The sequence below is a fragment of the Peromyscus californicus genome, unplaced genomic scaffold, assembly GCF_007827085.1.
Source record: "Peromyscus californicus insignis strain IS unplaced genomic scaffold, ASM782708v3 Scaffold_9__1_contigs__length_137607984, whole genome shotgun sequence".
In the NCBI taxonomy this organism is placed as follows: domain Eukaryota; kingdom Metazoa; phylum Chordata; class Mammalia; order Rodentia; family Cricetidae; genus Peromyscus; species Peromyscus californicus.
The window spans coordinates 134,172,185-134,193,339 of record NW_026294617.1 but is presented as its reverse complement, the minus strand read 5'-3'; the positions used below and the strand labels follow the sequence as shown (position 1 = coordinate 134,193,339).

Sequence of the window (21,155 nt, the reverse complement as noted above, 5' to 3'; positions counted from 1 at the left end):
TGTTGTAACACCTAAACATGATGTCTAAACCCATCTAGGCACGGTGGCTCTTGAGAGACAGGTTAGCAGGTAAGAGGACTCTGTTTTGCAGAGAACTTGAGTTCAGTTCCCAACAGTAATTGGGTGGCTCACAACTACCTGCAACCTCATCTCTAGCTTCTGGCATCTGTGGACACACACACACACACACACACACACACACACACACACACAAACACAAGAATAGATACAAATAAAAAGACAGACATTTCCTGCCGGTAAACAGAAGGGATGACTAAACGTGGAGACTAAAAGCCAGCAACTAACTTGTAAAAGTGCAGGTGGGCGATGAAGTTGATCTAAGTGAGGTGCTACAGGGATTGAATCATGGAAAAGGCCCATCAGAGGCAGCTCAAAGGAAGGGAAAGACAGTTTACCAACGTGTTCATCTGTCATGGGGAGACAGAAAGAAAATTATAAAAACAACTGCCAAGGCTGCCAATGGCTACTGGTTTGTTTCTGAAGAATATTGTGATTGAGATGTTAAGATTTGTGGGGATGTAATATGAGAAATTGCTCATAAGGTAAAAACGAAGGAGGATACAACATATTGTCAGGTACATATGACTGTGGATCCACAAATGTCACGTGATCTGAGTAAATTTAGGAAGATCTGTACATTCTGCAATGTGTAAAGTACTGAAATAAGAATGAATTCACAGAAGAGCTCCATTCTTTCACCACATTTTATATGTGTAGGTGTTTATGATGTCCTAAACTGAAAATTTTTTTTGAAAAAATAAATATTCCCCCAGTCTGAGATTAAAGTCTCTAGTCTTGTTTCATCAGTATCTGGGAAGGGTGCACACAACTGCTCTGTTAGAAGACACTTCCTGCCACACACACACACACACACACACACACACACACACACACACACACGCACACACACACACACAAACTCACCAACCAGATACCCTTATCCAGGGATTTGCTTGGTATAACTGCAGTCCTTTGATGACAATATATGATTTATTCACCATGCCCATCTGGCTGTGAAGTTTGCAGACTTCTTTGTGGTTGAAACTACCTGTGGCTGATTTACTACTTTTACAAACAATAGCCCCTCACAGCAGCTCATGATGCAGAGTAGAATATATGCCCACTGCATGCTAATACGTGAATTAAACATGGATTTTCCTAAGGTAATAATATGAGGAACCTGAAAGACACCACCTGTTTCCACGTGTGTGACTGGAGCCAGGTGATGGTGAAAACCTGTGTTTGGTGTACAACTCTTTTTCACAATATACCTTCTCCAATCTTAGAGAAAATTCCTAACAGTGTCACATTCTGAGTTTAGTGTTTTTCTTCTTCCACATTCAAACCTTTTCCCCTGAGAAGAACCAGTGGGCATATATTTATGATCTAGTGAGCCTGGGTTTTGCTTTGATTTTGAGGATATCAGTGATATGTGCCAGACTTGCCTTTTTACCACTTGACTGAAACAAACTAGTAGTAAGCTATCTCTCTGTTTCTTCAAAGATTGATAATTTTGAGGAACTGCCAAAAATTTCTATTACTTTTAAGTTCCACAGAAAATGTTTTTCAATAATGATATCATTTATTTAGATTTATTGACAGCAAAACAAAACCTTTTTTATTTCCCTTCAAATACAAAACTTTTTAAACATCTGTACTTATGAAAATTATTAATACATTATGTTTCTGAAAGCTTCAATTTTGATTACAATTTCTGAGAAATTATTATGGTAATTTGAATATAATTGGTTCCCATAAGCTCATAGGGAGAGGTACTATGAGGTGTGGCTTTGTTGAAGTAGGTATAGCCTTGTTCGAGGAAGTGCATCACTGTGGAGGTAGATTTGTAGGTCTCATATATACTCAAGCCACACCAGTGACTCAGTTCATTTCCTATTGCCTGAATATCAAGTTGTAAAACTCTCAGCTCTTTCTCTAGCACCATGAATGCCTGCATGTCATTGTGTCCCACCATGGTGATAATGGACTGAAGCTCAGAACTGTAAGCTATCCAATTAAATTATTGCCTTTATAAGAGTTGTCATGGTCATAGTGTCTCTTCATAGCAATAGAAACTCTAAGACAGAAGTTGGTACCAAGGACTGGGATGTTGGTGTGATGGACCTGACTATGCTCTTGTTTGAACGAATATGGACTTGGGACTATGGATTATAAGAACAACTGAATGCATTGATTTCAGCTTAAAAGTCCATCCTAGTAAGATCATGGAAGACAGTAGTGATGAGTGTGATTTGCTGAACTATTGGAGCCTAGTTTAAGAAGTTTCAGAGGAGAAGAATATTAATATGTGGCCTAGAGATCGTTCTTGTGATATTTTGGTGAAGAATGTGGCTTCTTTTTTGCCCTTGTCAGAAAAGTCTGCCAGAGGGTAAAGTGAAGAGTTTTGGATTAATTATATTGGCAGAGGAAATTTCAAAACAGCCTAGTATTGAGTCTGTCCTGTGGTTGTTAGTGTTAAGTCTAATGAAGATTTATAATAACCAAAAGGCTCAAGCTGAACAAGGAAAAATACAAAATGTACAATTTGAGAAGAAAAGGAGCACCAGGAAGTAGAATGGAGCTCAGTCTTGTGTTCAAGGAGATAAACAGATTTAAAAGTTGAAGAAAGGGAGTGGTGACCTCAGGGCACCATCCAACCCAGCTAAGTTTCCTACCTGTGAAAAGGAGTTAAAGAAAAACTTAGAGCCAGGTGTAGTGGTTTTAATCCCTTTAATCCCAGCATTCAGAAGGCAGAGCTGGTGGATCTCTGAGTCTGAGGCCATCTTGGGCTACAGATTCAGTTCCAGGACAGTCAAGCTTAGGCAGTGAAGGACACAATGGAAAACAGAAAGTTGGTGAAACTATAATTGAATGAGAAGGCCAACTTCCAGCTCCAGCAAGCAGCAGAACTTAGCAACTTCAGCCTCAGGGTTCTGGCTTTAGAGTCAAGGATAGAAGAAAGGGAATATGGACTATTCCTGTGTGACTAAGGAAAGCTGCTTAGGTCAGGAATATGTAAGGGGTGTCTCTGAATGGAGATCCAGGGAGGCCATTGTGTGAAGCTGTGAAGGTTAACCCTAAATTTCTTTGAAGAAAGCAAGATATTAGAGATGCCAGAGTCTTGGGATGCCTGCTGAGGAAAGCTGCTAAGATGGAGTAGGACCAGTCCAAGAGAAAGAAGTGGGTTGCAGTAAACAAAGATGAAAAGAGTTGGCTATCTGAAGATTGTTTTGACAAGGTCATGGAGATGCAGCATTTGGAGTTTGCCCAGCTGGTTTTTGCTCATGTTTTGGTTCAGTATTTCTTCATTATGCTCTCTTCCTTACATTTCAGAATAGTAATGTATATCCTGTGACATTATATGTTGGAAATATGTGATCTGTTTATTATTATTATTTTAATTTTACAGGGATTACAGTTAAGAGATTGCATGAGTCTCAGGAAAGACTTTACAGTTGAAGAAGGAGTGAAGATGGCATACAGGTGTTTGAATGAATGTTAAACCTCTGAATGAATGTTAAACCTCAGAGGTTTTTCTTTATGTTAAACAGCACAGAAATTGGAGAGTAGAATTTGGGGAGCATGATAAGTATTGACCTTATTTATAACCACAATTAAACCATCTTGAAGTGATCAGTAGTAGTCACTAAATTTGATCCTCTTTTATTTTTTGAAAATGGGACTTCAATGTTAAATGCTCTAATGTCATAACATAAAAGTGTTCCCCTAAAGTTAAAAACAAACAAAAATAAAAGCCAACTTTTTTTTTTACACAGGTTTGTTAAAAATCTAGAGTGGTATTCATTGTTTTATCTAAGATTAAGGTGTGTTAGACTCCAGTTAGGATTAGGGCTAGGGTTAGAGCTGTATCTATCCTGGGCTACCAATTCTTCAGATTAGCCCACTACTACACTGATTCAATTACTTTAAATTAAAATGTCATTTTGTTGTGTTTTTAGGAGTGTTTCCCTAATAATAAGGAACTTGTTTGGGATAATGTTATGAAGTGATCCATTTTTGTTGTCACATATGCAGCTGAGGTTGAGCATGAGTGTGCATGTGGCACCAGAGCTGGGTCAGCTTACATAAGCAGTGGAGTTGCTGAGTCCTGTAGGAAAACACTACTTGAACAGGAAAGGAAGGGGAAATGGCAAGCACTGGGCTGATAGATTGTTTGGGTGTGAAGCAACACCTTTCTTTTCTGCCTGGTAACAGCTGACACATACATGCCTTCTTATCAGAGGGAGGCAAAGCCTTAGCAGTTACTTAGAAATGGCAGAAGTGAGGTCTAAGTATTGTGTCCCAGAGAATGCAGGGTAGCCTCAAAGACTCAGAGTAGTTAGAAAGAAACTATGGAAGAAACTATGAGTTTGAAAGAAGGAACCCAAAGAATCAATCTATGAAAAAAAGTACAACTAGAATTGAAAAACAGTCAATTACAGATATGGAAGTCATTGGAAAGAGGACAGAGGGCCAAGCAAGCTGTGGAAAATCTGAACATTTCCTTAGCAAGGCTTCTCATTGTATTGTAAATTGTAATGAATCTCTTTGTGCAGACTGTGAACAGATGATGGTTTGGCCTGCCATCATCTCTCACATCTTCCCTCTATGGTGCAGCCATCTGAGGTTGATGCTGCTGACCACACTCTTGTTCCTTGAAGCACTGATCCATACCAACCTTCTGGGGCTAAATCTTGGCACCATTTTAGCCTTTTCTCTCTATCCACTCAGAAATGTTCAACACTCTATTTGCTTCATCAGTTCCTTCTTCAAACATCTAAAAAACTGGATTTATTTAGTAAATTTATATGTCTATCGAAATTATGTGTGCCATTTGTATCTATGTCTGTTACTATATCCTATCAGTTATCTATCATCATCTATCTGGCATTTGTCAGTTCATTTATTTTATAACCTCTTATCTATCTATCTTTCATCAATGTATTTATGTCTATAATCCATTTTAATCATTACAATCTGTCTGCCACCTATCACCAATTTGCCATCCATGTATCATTAAGTTATTTGTCATCTATCAACTATCATGCATCTACATTTATCATCTGTCTACTATGTATCTATTTCTACCACCTTCTCTATATCAATCTTTATCTATCTATCTATCTATCTATCTATCTATCTATCTATCTATCTATCATCTAGCAATTTATCATCTATTTATATATCTATCTCTCTTTCATCTAACAATCTATCAATTTATCTATCATCTATCTCTCTATCATCTATCTATCTATATCTATATATCTATCTCTCTCTCTATCTGTCATCTAGCAATCTATCATCTATTTATCTATCATCTATATCTATCTATCTATCTATCTATCTATCTATCTATCTATCTATCTAACATGTATCTATTTCTACCATCTTCTCTATATCAATCTTGTATCATCTATCTGTCTATCATCTATCTGCCTATCATCTATCTATCATCTATCTACCATACTCGTATCCTTGCCATGAAAATAAAATGATTTTGTCTCCATTGCAAGGCTGTTCATATTCATATTAAGACACTAGGTAGATATAGACAAATTCACCTTGTGGGAATGTATGTATATGCATTTGAAAGAGAACATTACTGATTGACCCCAACCCCAATTTTATGGCTTGAATAAGCCATTTTCCTAAAGTTCAAAATCATATTCGTATTAAATCTACTGATGTACTAGACTGAGATGCATTGCTTGGCACCTATAAGCATCCTTTCAATTTTGCGTCTTGGATACATCTAAAGGGATGAAGACCAAGACCCACATTGGGGCCAAATTTGTGTTCCTCTAAAGCATTTTCTATTTTATGATATTTTGATGCACTTTAAAATGAAGTAAATTTAAGAGTTTTCCAGTGTTTCTGATTGTAAAGATGGATAGCTAAAGCCAGCTCTCAATAGAATTATGGTGGTGAAATAATCGGGCAATTATATACTGCTTGCGTGCCTGTATTTCCATGTTCTTCACAAAGGTTGCCTCTGAAAAATAGTCACTTAATGAAATTCTTAGCTCAGGCCACAATGACTTCTTTGACAGAGTGAAGCTGTTAGGGAGATGTAAGCATAGCCATTATAAGCTGGTCATGATTAATAACAGTGTCTGATGAATACGTAGTGGCTCTTTGCTGAACTGATGGTGGGTGATTATACACTGGGGCTGTTGTCGAACGCTTCCATATAAATTAGATGAATGAGTTCCTTGTTAAGAATTTTAAAAGGCAAATGATATTGACTACATTTATATGGCTAGAGGCCAAAGAAATATTATTCAAATCCACAGCTAATGGGATATTCTAAGAGCAGTACATTTCTATATGGACATGTGGATTTTGAGCCAAGTTTTATTATTATTATTATTCTTTTTTTGCCTTTGAGGCATCAGACAGAGATTGTGTCCTGAGTCACAAACAATGCAAACTACAAAAAAAAATCTATGGAAATACATTTAAAATGTCAGTCACATGACATATGAGTTTACAAAATGCCCTTCTATTTTCATTTCTTTAAACTAACTTTCTTAAGTTAGCAAAAAGAGCAGCAGGCTTCATTGTTTCTTCATACTCTGTTCTTACTCAATTGTCTCCCCCATGACCCCCTCTATACTGTGGTCTCCTCTTACTGCCCCGCCCCCATGTAGCTCCTGTCTTCTTTCATTTTACACAAACAGCTTCACCCATCTTTTCCCTTGAATGGCTTACATTCGGGTGCTGTAATAAAACACCATGTCCAAAGAAGGCTTTCTTTTTTTTTTTTTTCATCTTACAGTTTCAGAGGAATAGAGTCAACAACGGTGGGCAGCAGAACCAGGTGGCTGAAACATAGAACAGGAAGTGAGTGAGGCTACAAACCCTCACAGCTCACCCCTAAAGATGCACTTCCTCCCTCTCATCCCAACAACGAACTTCCCCTGCCAGCTTCCACCTCCTAAGGGTTCTATAACCTCTCCAAACAGAGCTATCAACTGAGGGCCAAGGGATCAAATATTTGAGGGGGGATATTTCTCAACACATTTCACCCCCCAACTTAGGTAAGAATTTTCTTTCCCTCCAGTGGTCCTGAACACGTGTTTCCTGAAACATACACAACATACATACACACACAAACACTTACTTAATAAGGCCCTCATGTAAGCAAAAAATGCACTGTTGTCTTTCTGAATCCAGCTCAATTTACTTAACATAATGATCCTAAGTTGCTCACCTATCACTGTAGTTGCAGTGATTTCATTTTTCTTTGCAGATGAATAAAGTTTTATTTTGTGTACACCACATTTCCTTTATCCACTGATATCAGACTGCCTGTTTCCTAGCTATTGTTGGAAGCCATGGATATACACATGTAAATGGATATCTCTACCATCCACTCACATTCTTTGAGCAGCATCTAGAACAGCAGGGTTGTTCATGTGGTAGTTTTGTTTATAACATCCCCAGAGGCCTCCAAACTGGTTTTCCACAGTGTCCACACAGTTAACATTGTCATCAGTAGTGAACCAAATCCTCCCTGCCCACTTCTCCACCAGCATTTGTTGTCCTTTCTTTTCTTGGTCTGAGTCCCCCTGAAGTGAGAGAGACATTCAAGGGTGTCAAAAATGATACAATGGGAAGCTGACAACACCATCCACAACCTGGGAAGACATGGTGCCCACATGTAGAAGGAAACAAGGAAACTGACAGCACCATCCACAACCTGGGAAGACATGGTGCCCACATGTAGAAGGAAACAAGGAAACTGACAGCACCATCCACAACCTGGGAAGACATGGTACCCACATGTAGAAGGAAACAAGGAAACTGACAGCACCATCCACAACCTGGGAAGACATGGTGCCCACATGTAGAAGGAAACAAGGAAACTCTGACTAGAGTGAAGAAATAGCCCAGGAAGTAGGAGGAACGTCATTGCAACCACCTACGAAGCATCAGGTTGAAATCTGGAATCTATATAGAACTGCAACGATTAACCACCAAAAAAGCTTCCAATCCCAAGTAGGTTGATGAAGTGAGCAGACATTTTTCAAAAGAAGAAATACTAATGACCACTAAATGCTTGTAAACAGTGTTCAACCTCCCTAGCATTAGGGGAATGAAAATTAAATATAGACTTTTCTTTTTTAAGGTGATGACTGACTCTCTAGCTGCTGAGTCTCCTTGCTGCAAGACTTACAGAAGAGCTTGCCTTGCAGATCATGTATGTGACACATCCTGCTGTTTCCCAATAAGCAAAGCAAGAGAGATGCTTTTTACCTGGGCTTTGGAGATCCAAAGAAACTCCATGGACCTTTCTTCATAAAGAAAATAATGAAAATCTTTCACAGGTGTGATTGACATGAAGGACGTTGCTCTGTAACGCGTTTGTAAGCGTGAGCATCTCGCATACTCTTCTGATAACACTCTCTGTCTTTGGGGATGCCAATGAGCACCAAAGTGCTCTTAAAGATGTCTTAGTAGGGAGAGAGCAAAATCCCAGGAAAATAACCTGTACCGACAGATGATACCATAGGCTGCTGTGATGCACATTGAAAGGAGGTTAAACCATTAAGATTTCAAGCCTTCCTGCCTGCTCAAATGTTCCTCCTACTTACACCTTGGCCCTTCAAGGCTGGAGGCAGATTTTAAGATCACTTCTCAGCTGCGAGTGAAGCCTGAGCTCCCTGCAGAGGTCCGCAGAGGCTGCTCTGGCTTCTCTCCCCTTCCCGCGCCCGCAGGTCTAGCTTGGGTGACTTGTGTCGTGAGAACAGCTCGAAGCCCTCTCCTCCTCCGAAGCCAGCGTTACCTCCGTTCTACTTCAATAGCTACCATGCTTTATTCTTTCTAAAAAATGTTTCCTGTACTTTTCTGAAATTCAAATTCTGTCAGGTATCCTGATGTAAAAGCAGTGAATCTAACAAGCTTTAGAGTCTAAAAGGAACATTTTCCTAGATGGCTTCTGAAATTTTTTTTTTTTTCGTAGCCAGGTTCTCGGTAAGCAAGAGTGGCGGTTTCTGTAGCGCCGGGAGGTCACAGGTTTATCTAGTTAATAATCTGAGCTTAGGAAAGGAACAGATATTAAATCTTCCTTCTATTTATTATGTAAGGAAGTCCCTAGACTCTGTTGACATTTAGATGAAATGAACAAAATGGAAGAGAATCAGAGGAGAAAAGCCTGCTGGGTAAGGCTACATCCAGGCATTCGGGGGCAAGCATGAGCCCTAATTTTACATTATTGTTTTGTTTCCTTTAAAAAACAAAATGCCAGACATAAAGAACAGGAATAAATCAAGGGGAGAGGTTAAGTTTCATCATTATGTAGGAACGATACAGGGTTTTATTGTGTTTACTAACCAAACAGCAACATCCGTCTATTGCCTAATATTATTCTTGCCAAATTGTGTGGAACCTAATTGCAGCTGTAGGTAGGCCGCCTACCTCTTTTCGTGGCACTAATGAATAATACTTAGATGGTTGAGCAGCTCCCATCATTTTGCTGTTTTTAATTTCCTAGCCTACTTTTCCTCTAGTATTGCAACTTGAACACTCATTGTCTCATCCGGTCTTTATGACCTGGTCCACCTTCGCTTTGTGCGTGCTCTGGATGGAGAGAGCACATTATATTGTGTGAGCAGATGCTCTATCATGGGAGGAGAAGAGCCTGGTTATACCCCATAGTTGGCCCTAGATTGGGCTCTTCAACAGCTTTAATCAAAGGTGTGACCACCCTCTGGCTCTAAGGACATACAAACAATTTTTAATTGGTCCTCTATCTTCATGATTCATTCAATACAATGTAGAGTCATTTTACTGCGGTTAGTGATGCTCCAAAAGGTCCAACTGTTACATGGATGCTGTGGATGTTATGTTTGCCTGAGACTGGGCATTCAAAGCCACACCTGAAAGGGAAGCTAGAGCTAAGATCTCTGTGCCAACAAATAAATACAGGGAGTTCCTGAAAACTAGAGTAGAAGGAGTGGGTATTTAAATAGCTGTCTAGACAAACAGAAGCCAGTGGTAATAAATCTATAATGAACAGCTTTTAAGAATTACAACTGTGTTTTGCATAATAGATAAGTGCAAAAGCTGTTTTCCTAAATTGACGAGAAAGAATTCTGCTAAGCTACATTAGGAAGAATGGCTGCTGAGAATGAAACCGGCAAGAAAATCTCACCAAGTGTGCTGCATTCTGTGTCAGAAATGTAAGGAACTAGAGACAATTGCTCTAAGTATTCTTACTCAAAAGCAAGGAGGAAATGGTATAATTTCTCCTGTTTTATTAATGGTATGCTGTTTAAATTAATGTGCCCACTAATGAAGTAGCTTTCAATTTGAAAGCACTTTCTTTCCTGTTATCTTTTAGTCCTTCTGAACACAGAAATCAACATTTGTTTTAAAATATCACTGTAGGTAAAAAAAAATGAGTGTTTTAGTAGTTTATATATGATTTGAGCATGCACTCTGTGCTTTCAGTTAGACTCCTCTACAGTATGCATAAGAAACCCTCCTGAAAACTCCCTTCCAGAACTCTTAAGCTGCTTTTGCTCTTTATCTGTCTGGGTAGTATATTCCACTTCAGGTTCATTAAAATTACAGCAAATACCATCTACCATTTGCACTGCTGGAGGAAGAGATGACAAGGAAGAGATGTTCATGCATCCGTCGCTGAAATGAAGGCTTATAATTAGTAAGGACCATCCAGGAAGGAAGTTCGACTTCCATATACACTTCCTCAATTTTGATGAAATTATTTCTTTAGATTTTATTTTTTTTTATGTATGTGTATACAGTTTCCTTTGGTGGACATAGGAGGGCACAGATCACCTGCAGCTGGAGTTACAGGTGGTTGTGGGCGACCTCAAGTGGATGCTGGGACTTGGGTCCTCTGGAAAAGCAGGAAGTGCTCTTAGTCACTAAGTCATTCCTAAATTTGAGTAAAATTATACTAAAATTAATACATTGGAAATGCATACAGCTTAACAAGATATCAGAAAACAGTCCAATTTAAACCATACCCTCAGGCTTTCATTGATGAATCTTCAAATTTACAAGAAATTCCTGGAGGAATTTCATCTCTCTTAAATATCCTGTGATTATTTAGGGACATGTTCATTATTGTTCTTTCTCTAGAGTCAGTCACGGAGTCTCAGAAAGCTCTGATGTTTGAGAGCAGCCCTCCCCCACAGATGCTCCTCATGTTGGATGAATTCATTACCAGAGCTCTTCCGTGTGACAGCAGCTGCCCATAGTTACTGAGCAATCGGGGCATGTCTGGAGGTGCCTAGGATGTGAATTTCAGTTTTGTTGATCATAATTAGTATAAATGCTGGTCTGGAAAGATGTCTCAGTGGTTAAGAACACTGGCTGTTCTTGCAGAAGACATGGGTTTGATTCCCATCATCCTCATGGAAGCTCCCAACCATCTGTAACCCCATTTCTAAAGTTGCTCTTTTCTGGCCTTCATGGGCCCCAAGGACACACATGGTATCAGATATTCATGCACACAAACACCCTACGCATAAAATATTTTTTAAAAATTTAAAAATGAACATAAAAATTAAGCATCTCATATGTACAGTGGGTATTAAATAGTGCAGATTTAAGCTACTTATAGACCCCTGTCAGGGTAGAGTACTTTACACGATCTACTTCCAGCTGGCAATCAGGAATTACTTTGATTTCATGCTTCAAGACTTGGAACCAAGTGCAACAACCATCCTCAAATTTCATCTTCACTCAAAAGGTTGTTGACTGACTTAGTCAATTGGTCCCTATTATCTTGTACTCAAAATACTCCACGAAAACAACATACCATACTCAGTATGTTAGCTGGGGTCTGAATAGCTCCTGACAATACCAGCTGTTAAGTGAATTTATTTGTGAATGCATCAGACACAGACCGAGACATGACAGCTTTATAGCTGGACTTGGCAGTTAGAGCAAGTAAAGTCAACAATGACCCTGCCCAGGGCTGCTGCCAGCACAGCACTCTGAGATGTTATAGGAAATACACTTCACATGTTAAAAGATAAATGATTAAAATAAAAGTATAGAGTGGTTAATATGTAAACTAGTAACATAGTTATCACCATAGTCAAGTGTTCTACACTGCAAGGCATTGTAGGTGTTATACTCTTCTTACATGCCAGCAACTTAGTGGGCTTGCTCATACCAGCGTCGACACTAACACAGATAGGACTGATACATAGAGTGCTGTGTGATGCTGTATGATGGCTGTATGCCGGCTTTGATGTCACAATATGACAGCCACTGCTAGCTGATTATTATCTCCTGGGACCCACCATTGTTGCACATTCCATCACGGACCAACGTGTCGTTGTGTGGCTACGCAAATGAAGAGATGCATTATAAGCCACCAGCTCACAGACTACAAAACTGAGCATTTCGTAATCTGCACTGAACATCAGAGATTCAGAGAAACTGATGCCCGAGGTCTAGTTCAAATTGGGACCCAGGTAACAGGATTCTTATGGGTGTAAATCCAGTTCATACTGAGTCCTGAGCTGGAGAAGACTAAAGTCCTAGTCAGAATGGGGCTAGAAAGGCAGAGCAAATCTCTCCTATTCATGAAGCTTTTGTAATTCTAATCAAGCCTTTCAGGGGTTTGATGAATGAGGGAGACTTGGATAACTATCATCTGGTAACAGCTTCACAGGCAGATAGACTGATATGTCCCCAAACACGTGGACAACCCATAACCAAGTCTACACAATGTTTACCATTACACCTGGCATTATGGCATTACACAGTTTCTTGCCCCTATACATACTTACACACACTCCTCCCTGCCATGTGCAATGATTCATATTAAAGCTGAAATGTCCTATTTATTTATTTATTATTTTGTTTAATTAATTATTTTTATTAGTTAAAATTTTTTTGTTTATTTTACATCCTGATCACAGTTTCCCCTCCCTCCTCCCCTCCTGTTCCTTTCCCTCCACCTCCCCTCTACCCCCACCCCCATCCACTCCTCCTCTTTCTCTGTTCAGAAAGGAGCAGGCCTCCCATGGACATCAACAAAGCTTGACACATCAAGTTGAGACAGGACCAAGCTCCTCCCTCTGCATCAAGGCCAGGCATAAACTGTTCTATTTAAACCAGTGAAATTTCTGTTAAACCAATTAAATTTCACAAGCATTTTTCTGTTATTTGCTTTCTTTTTAAAATTTTTAATTATTTGAAGTTAAAATGGAAGTACATAATTCCACACCTTCCTTTCCCTGACCCCATCTCCTCACATTAAATCCCCTACTTGTTCCCTCCTGAGACCATGGACCTCTTTTTCTTAACTGTTATTGCTATATCACACACACATATTAATTTGTAAAACTTCAGTGTGTGTGTGTGACATATGAAAGAAGAATTTATGATCCTTGTTAACTCTTTTGTTGTTGTTGTTGTTGTTACTGCTACACAATACCAGACAGAAGCGGCTTAATGGAGGTAGCTTTTATGTAAGCTCATGGTGAGGAAGTCATGGAAGACTTCCTAGAGGGGATGATGGATACAAGTGGCACTGAGGTCCTCCTGGCATCAGAAGAGAGTATAACCTTCAAGCTCACCCTCAGGAGCCCCCTTCCTCCAGCTGGGCCCAGGTCCTACAGGTCCCCCAATCTTCCCAAACAGTACCACCCACTGGAGGCCCACTGTTCAAACATTTCATACTTGAACTATCACGTGGTCATAGAAAAAAGTTTGCAATTTGAGAAGATGAATAGCTTAGAATTACTGGCAGACGGTAACGTGGTTGAGCTGAGTCAGGGTCTCCTGGTTGCTGCTCATGGGAAAATAGAGTCACAGGACATATTCTGCTCCTTTACAAACTGGAATGTGGCACAGCCATATCTGATGGGAACAGCAGAAGTTATAGAGCCAGCACAGATACTTGACAAAGATCCAGCAAAGCTGAGCCACGTGAGGACTGCAGAGCCACTTTTGGTTTTAATTTCCACATGTTGCATGCTTGGCGCTTCTAATTGTACAACTTGGGAATATTGGATTAATGGGAAATTTCTTATGAATCATTTATGCCTTCTAAGCTTCCCCAGGAAAGTCCTGAGCATACCATCCCTCCCAGTTTTAGGGAGATATCCTTATCTTGAAGAACTTCTGTATGCATTGGGGTTGTGACTCACATAAAGATGCCAGAGATCTCTTTATGAGGCTTTGAGATATTATTGAAACATCTGTTCCTCTTCTTACTCAGGAACAAGATAATTACAACAAAATAAAAGTCTCTTCCTTCTGTATCTTCAGGCAGTTACATGGTATACACAACAACAAAGTTAGATCAGCGGGAGTTACTCTGCCCTGTGCAGGGACTTACATTGATTGGCAAAGAATGGTGTGAAAAGATGATAAAAGAATGAGGTGTCAGATGGGAGACCTCGATTTGGGGGATATGGGGATGCAGGGTGGCTTGGGAAAGAGGGCTGGGGGTGGGAGGAGGGAGGAGGGGGAATCTGTGGATAGTACGTGGAGTGAGTAGAAAATTTCTTAATAAAGAAAATGGAAAAAAAATGAGGTGTCAGGACCTCTCTTTCTTAGAAAAGTTAGGTCTTGCAAAGCCACTGTGGTGTCATATAGCCAAGGAACAAAGGATGCCAGGATTAGGCATATAAACAAATTCTATAAAGATATAAAATGTAAATATTGTATTGTTGAAGAAATAGAACAAATACTGCGACATCTTTGGCCTGACCATTGAGAGTTAATAATACAATCACTGCTTGGAATATGACAATCTGCCTGCACTAGATTGGAGATTCTTTATAATATGCTTGAAACATCAAGAGCTGCCTACAAGTTGGATAACTATTTTGTCATGGTTTATCAATAATGACTAAAAAATACACAAGAGGAAGTGAAATGTGTCCAAAAACAGAAATGATATGCTTTATGTTTTGGAACAACATGAATCTATCCCTGCTTACTGAATTCTGTATAAATGAAGAAGAACTCTGACTGCCAATTAGTCAGGCTGTGAGATCCTCTGGCCTGGCTCAACCTCCCTCACTGACTCCTGACCTCCTCTCTGGACCTGGCCATTGCCAGGGCTGGGCCCCAGCAAAAAAGCATTGTTGGAATAGATGAAGAGGGTGAGACCCTGAAATAGAATTTTAATTCTATTTGTCCATTGCTGTTAATTATCCATTATAGATTTCTCTTGACAGGAACTAAACCTATGTAAACAGAGAGAGAGAGAGAAAGAGAGAGAGAGAGAGAGAGAGAGAGAGAGAGAGAGAGAGAGAGAGAGAGAGAGAGAGAGAGAGAGAACATAGAACAAGACATGTAATGATCTTCAGGGTCATGGTAATAAGAACCACAGCAGTAAGCTGTCCTATTTAGGCACAGTGCAGGCAAACATATGTGACATATGTTGGAAAAATGTTATATGCTTATATACAATTGTAATGTATGGACACTTTGTAGCTAGTTATTAAGAAAAGTAAACATGTTCACCTGATTTACCAACTGAGCTTTTATGATTTCCTGCACAAAGGTCCAGCCTGAAGCAGCAGTGGCCTTCAGCACTTCGAATTTTCTCAGACCCATGTTGATAAATTTATTCTTCAGTAACTATTCCTATTTATTTATTTATTTATTTATTTATTTATTTATTTATTTAATCCCTCCCTTCATCCTGTCCCATTCCTTTCTTTTTTTCTTGAGATATTCCAGGCTAGCCTCAAGCTCATGATATCCTGATCTGAGCCACTGCACCCAGCTTCCTTCTTGGTCTTAAAGAAAGAACAGACAAATTCATAGCAAGACTAACTTTCAAACAAGTCAGTTTCCAAAGCAGAGGCTTCCGCAGGCCTGTGATGCTCTTTCTGCTGTTGTGGCTTTCCTTCAGGACTCCTGGTGCTGACAGCTCCTGCAGATTGATGCGTGTGGTGGGTATTTTTCTTACCTTTCTGAACTTTATTTGTTTTATTTTACTTCAGCCTAATTTCAGTTACTATGATAAATCCCCCTCTCTAAGCCCCATATATCTCTCAAACATGGGAACATGATGTCCTTTAAAATTGTATGGAGCTCATTCTGGAAACATGGAGTTTTTAGGCCATGTGTACTTTTAGACACTGGGATAAATTTAGCAATTGTGTGAAGTTTGTGTTCCAGGCTTGTTTACTACATTCCTGGCAGGCATTTATAGAATATCGTGCTTTCACACATAGCTTGTGTGGAAAGCCTGGATCCCTTGACACGATTCTTGCAGTGCTCTCCAACATGGAGTCAGAGTTAGACTCCAGGCTGAACATCATTTTAGCAACGACCAGAATGAGCACCCCAGGAAGGCAAGGCAGAAGCACAGTCTCCTTGTCTTTGGCAAACATTTCTACAATGCCACATTTTCTCAGCAGCAATGTTACAAATAGTAAAAATAGGGTAAAATGCTTGCAATCACAGGTATTCTTATAAAAAAAGTCCTTATTAAAAATAATCCAGTATCAGACAGAAGACACAAGAAAGAATTGAAACTAGATGAGATCAGCAGGTGCTGAAGGTCATTGTGAGCAGCTTGGGAGAACTAGAGAGTGTGGAACACCAGACAGAGGATGAGATGGAGTGTGCCAGTCTAGACTACGATGGGCCTGAACAGCAGAGGGTGGAGGAAGACAGAAGAGCCCAGAGAGTACAAGCATCCTGGGCCCAGTCCTGTACAGAAGTGTCCTCAGGACAGTGGAACTGCTATACAAGGGAACTCTGCCACTTCTCTGAAGCACTTGTGGGGGTTGGGGATACCTTGAGCAGTTTTGTCTGGAATTGATGGTATGAGAGTCTAAGGTCCCATCACTTTTCTTTCTCAGGAACCTTTAGCAAATGCCAGTGAACCAAATATCAAAGAGGCAGCTGACATCTGCTCAGAGAGCTCTTGAGGCCATGGAGAGAGATTCTGAAACAAAACCATGAGAGTCTCCCATGCTAGAGGAAGGCAGTCTGATATATGAGGAAACCAAGGTCACTTTAATTTTAAGACAGGGGAATGCAGAGGCAGGGGGATGAATAATCTATTTTCCTGGAGGTGACCGAAGCATGACACATGCATGTCTAGAAATGTCACTAAGGAATTTGTCAATCTGCACTTGTAGCATGAACTAATAATTTAATAAAATACCAGGGTCAAAGTTTGTTCCAACTGATCCATTAGAGACCTCTCTCTTTCTCTTCCCTCTCACACTGTCCATTTATTTAATGCTTTGAAGTCTCAATTCAGCAATTATTATTATTTTTTTGTTGAATCTTCATTGTACTTCCATCTAAACTGCAAACTCATTCAAGACAGGAAAGAAGCTAGAGAATATCTGTTACAAAAATAGACTCAAAGGCAGATCCTGCATGCTTTTGGACATTATTTTGATCATCAAAAAAAAATTGTCAAAAGAAATTGGTGTGTTTGAGAACCACGCAGAAAAATGCAAATTTAGCCATTTTTTTTACTCAATATTGACAAAAATTAGGTAAACAGTGCTTCCCCTGTGTTGCAAGGATTACACTTCAACATCCCAAGCCTCACACAGCCTTGACCCTGTGATTAGTGCCTGTTTGTCTTAACCAGACATTCATCACATATAACACCCCTGCCTTCTGTTATCTGAAGTGAAACCTGTTTGCACACATTTCTTTTTTCTCTTCATAATTTCATGAATGGATTTGTGTTGATTATAGATCTTGTCAATTTCATAAGACATGGCCTTTCTTTCTTCCTTTATTCCTTCCTTCCTTCCTTCCTTCCTTCCTTCCTTCCTTCCTTCCTGTCTTTCTGTCTGTCTTTCTTTCTCCCTTTTCATTGAGACAGCATCTCATAGTCACAGTTTAATCTGGCTTTGAACCTAGAACTCCTGCTCCTCCTTCCTCCACCTCCCAAGTGTTGTCAGTACAAATAAGAGACTCCATGTCCCTTCTTTTCTTTATTAAGTAGACAACTTTCACCTTCTCCCTTAAATGAGAACTCCATGGCTCCCTGTGGGCTTATCTGAATTGCCATCACTGCAATATTTGGCCACTGGAGCCATTTTTATGTGCAGTCGAGTTTTCATCAATGCCAACAGTGTGAAGGAAGGACTGCTGATTTGGTTTGAGCATGGATACTCTGTAAAAGGAATGATTTGTAACCTCAAAGGAGAGGTCAGTGGGGGTAGGTTGAGACTGCTTTATGTCAGACAAAATGGCATAACTGATGAGATGTTTATTTAAGTATTTTGGAATACTAGTAACAGAAACTGTGGCTAGTGAGACTATAAATAAAGAGATCCTCTGCTCAGGTATATGGGCATGGAAGTGCTGTGTTTCTGTGTCTGAGATGGAGTGACCAAGCAAAACTAACAAACCAAGGTTTCATTGAACCAGAGACCTTTCTTGTTCTAAGATACTTTTCCTGTACTTACAGACCTTGCTTTGTTTACAGACACAAATTCTTTCCCCCACTAAGAAAACACATTTGATAGCCATGCCATATTCACAGATGAAATGTGAGTAACAAAACATCTGCTTGTTGAAAACAGTATTTATGTAGTGGGGCAATTATCTTCACATCATTTAAAACTCCTGCACTCTTATTTTACCTGTCTTCATGATTTTTGTTATTATGCCAAATCTGGAAGTTGGCAGGCTTAGGATAACTGTGTATCTTTCATACCTGAATAATTTTAATTTCCATTCTCTCTTTCTCTCTCTCTCTCTCTCTCTCTCTCTCTCTCTCTCTCTCTCTCTCTCCTTATGTGCACGTAAATAAAAGAGACATAGTTTTATAAAATATTAGAATATTAATTCATTTATTAAGCACAAGACTCCAACACTGTATATTTTGATTGAGATATATTTTTGTCTGATAGATTTCAGTCAAATGCCAAACTTTCAAGGTCAGGAAGACATATTTTCCTCTTTAAAATATAAAACCTTTCAAATTAACATGAATGCCTTTCATGTAACCTAAGACCTACAGCAAACAGCTCCATCTGTGGAAACTTTACAGAGCATGGCCCTCCCCAGAACATCTTTAATAACAGGTCCTGAGTAGGAAGTGTCCTTAGTCTGTCTGCTAAGGTGTGGTAGCACTGGAGCATGAACCAGATGCCCTTATTTCAGTCTGAGCTCAGACTGTTACACCCGGTCACAGTGATACCTGAGGCCCACACCTTAGAGAAGGTTCAGGGACAGATGTTTGATTTATATCAGTCTCTCACCTGCCTCTGGCACTTGAAGAAACACCTTAGCGGTCCCATTGTTTACTGTGTCCTTACAAGGGTCACTGTTGGCTACAAGAAGACAGAAGGCCGACAGCCACATGGTGCAGCTTCCACACACCCCTGTGGCTCTGCATTACCCTCAGCTACAAAGGAGCCAGGTTAGAGCTGAGCGCTAAGCAGCTCATTGTGTTTCATTGGCTTTAATGTGAAGCAGGGTGACCAGGGGGCTTTGTATAGGCAACCTTCAGTCTGAAAAACGAGCTTGTTGGAACACTATTTATGAGCTACAGAAATGATTTCCCTCCCAAAGGAAACACACGGTGGGTGTGGCAGGATTTTGCATTGCACACAGAAAGACAGGGTTGCTTACAATGGATTGTGATGCACTGAAGGCCTCCAAGACATAAGGGATGTCCTCCAAAATTGTTTCAATATGTAAAATATTTTCTTGGCACTTCTTTTTTTACAGGTAACATACACAGTTTTCCGATCTAAATACTTACATAGAACTTTTCTTCCATAGGTTGACCTCAGCTTGTCATCTTCCTGCCTCTCCCTGTCAGCTGCTGGGACTGCAGGCATGCGGCGTCGAACGGAGCCACAACTCACCTTTATTTACAAGTTTTTCATTTATCAACGTGAAAGGCAGGCTAACGGAAGAGCTCACGCACATCTGTTTGGCATTGAATACTAAATACATGAATGTTTATTAAAAGGGCTGTTTTCCTGAGATTTCTTTGGGGCATTTGAGAGGAACATTTGGGAAAAGAAAAACAGAGCAAGAAGCAGATGCAGGATGTCAAAGGCATAGTGTCTCAGTCTCCCCAGACTGCTGCACACACAGAGCCACAGTCAAGCTGTTATGTTGAAAGAGCATCATTCTGTTGTACCTCACTAAGGTGACAGACGCTCACAGGCAAGGATTGGTAGGGTTGTGCTTCCTCAGAGAGCTGCTTTTGCTAAGTTCAACCCCTGACTTTGTGTTTCTTTCTTTGTGTGTCCCCTAAAAATCTCACTCTTTTTCCTGGCATCTCTTTCTAAATCCCAGGATTCATTCATAAGTTTATTTTTGGGTATTTAACATGTTAGAAGTGAAAAGTCTCCACTTCAAATTAAGGTCACACTCTGGTTTCAGATGGACTCTGTGTGGGGATTGTACATCTACACACAAAGTATGATTGTGGTGACCTATATATTAGGAAGGATCTGTATTTTATATTATATAAAGGCTGATTTTATATATATATATATATATATATATATATATATATATATATATATCACATGTAATTGATATCTTTTACTTTTTATGATGGATATGTGGAAAGTACATTCTAGAAGATAAAAAAAAATCCTCATTGTGGTCATAGAGATCAATGTCAAGCCAATCATGATGGGCTGTTGCTATGAATAGAGTAGGGTGAGACTCACCATCCAATAAGAACTAGAAGGTTCTAGACACAAAGGACGCTCCACAGCTCCTGCCATAGCACTGCCCCCTGTGACAGAGGCTGACCATAGCTGCCAATGGAAAGAACATGGTGGAAGCCAATCTAGAGGCTCCTATGCAGAAACCCCACAGGAACATATTACAAACAGTGCAGTGTTTCCTCAAGGCTGAGCATCATGTCCTGCTCTTCCAGCAACTTTGTAAGAGTCATAGGGAAACAGTCATCATCAGCTCTTAGATGACACATATTAAAACACTGTGGCCATTTTATTAGGTGATAAAATTAAATTACAGTTTAATTTAGGTTGCTTAGAAGGGTGGCCCTAGTACCTTGAATTTGAGTTAAAAAATATGCTACATAGGCATAATTTATAATAACCTTGCTAGACAGCAGTTTAAAATATGAACATGCACATACATGTTGACTCACATTTTTAGGAGTAGCCAAAGCTGTGACACAGTCCTCAAAGTAAGAACTTGCCACT

General features: G+C 39.7%; 1 long non-coding RNA gene across 1 annotated transcript in view; it reads left to right on the top strand.

Annotated features, from left to right (window-relative positions):
• Positions 1-20,457, top strand: part of LOC128106485 (uncharacterized) — a 96,188-nt gene extending 75,731 nt beyond the window's left edge. The window contains exons 5-6 of the long non-coding RNA XR_008216725.1: positions 15,700-15,923; positions 19,744-20,457. This is a non-coding gene — a long non-coding RNA (uncharacterized LOC128106485). The remainder of the gene's footprint in view (positions 1-15,699; positions 15,924-19,743) is intronic.
• The last annotated feature ends 698 nt before the right edge of the window (positions 20,458-21,155 follow it).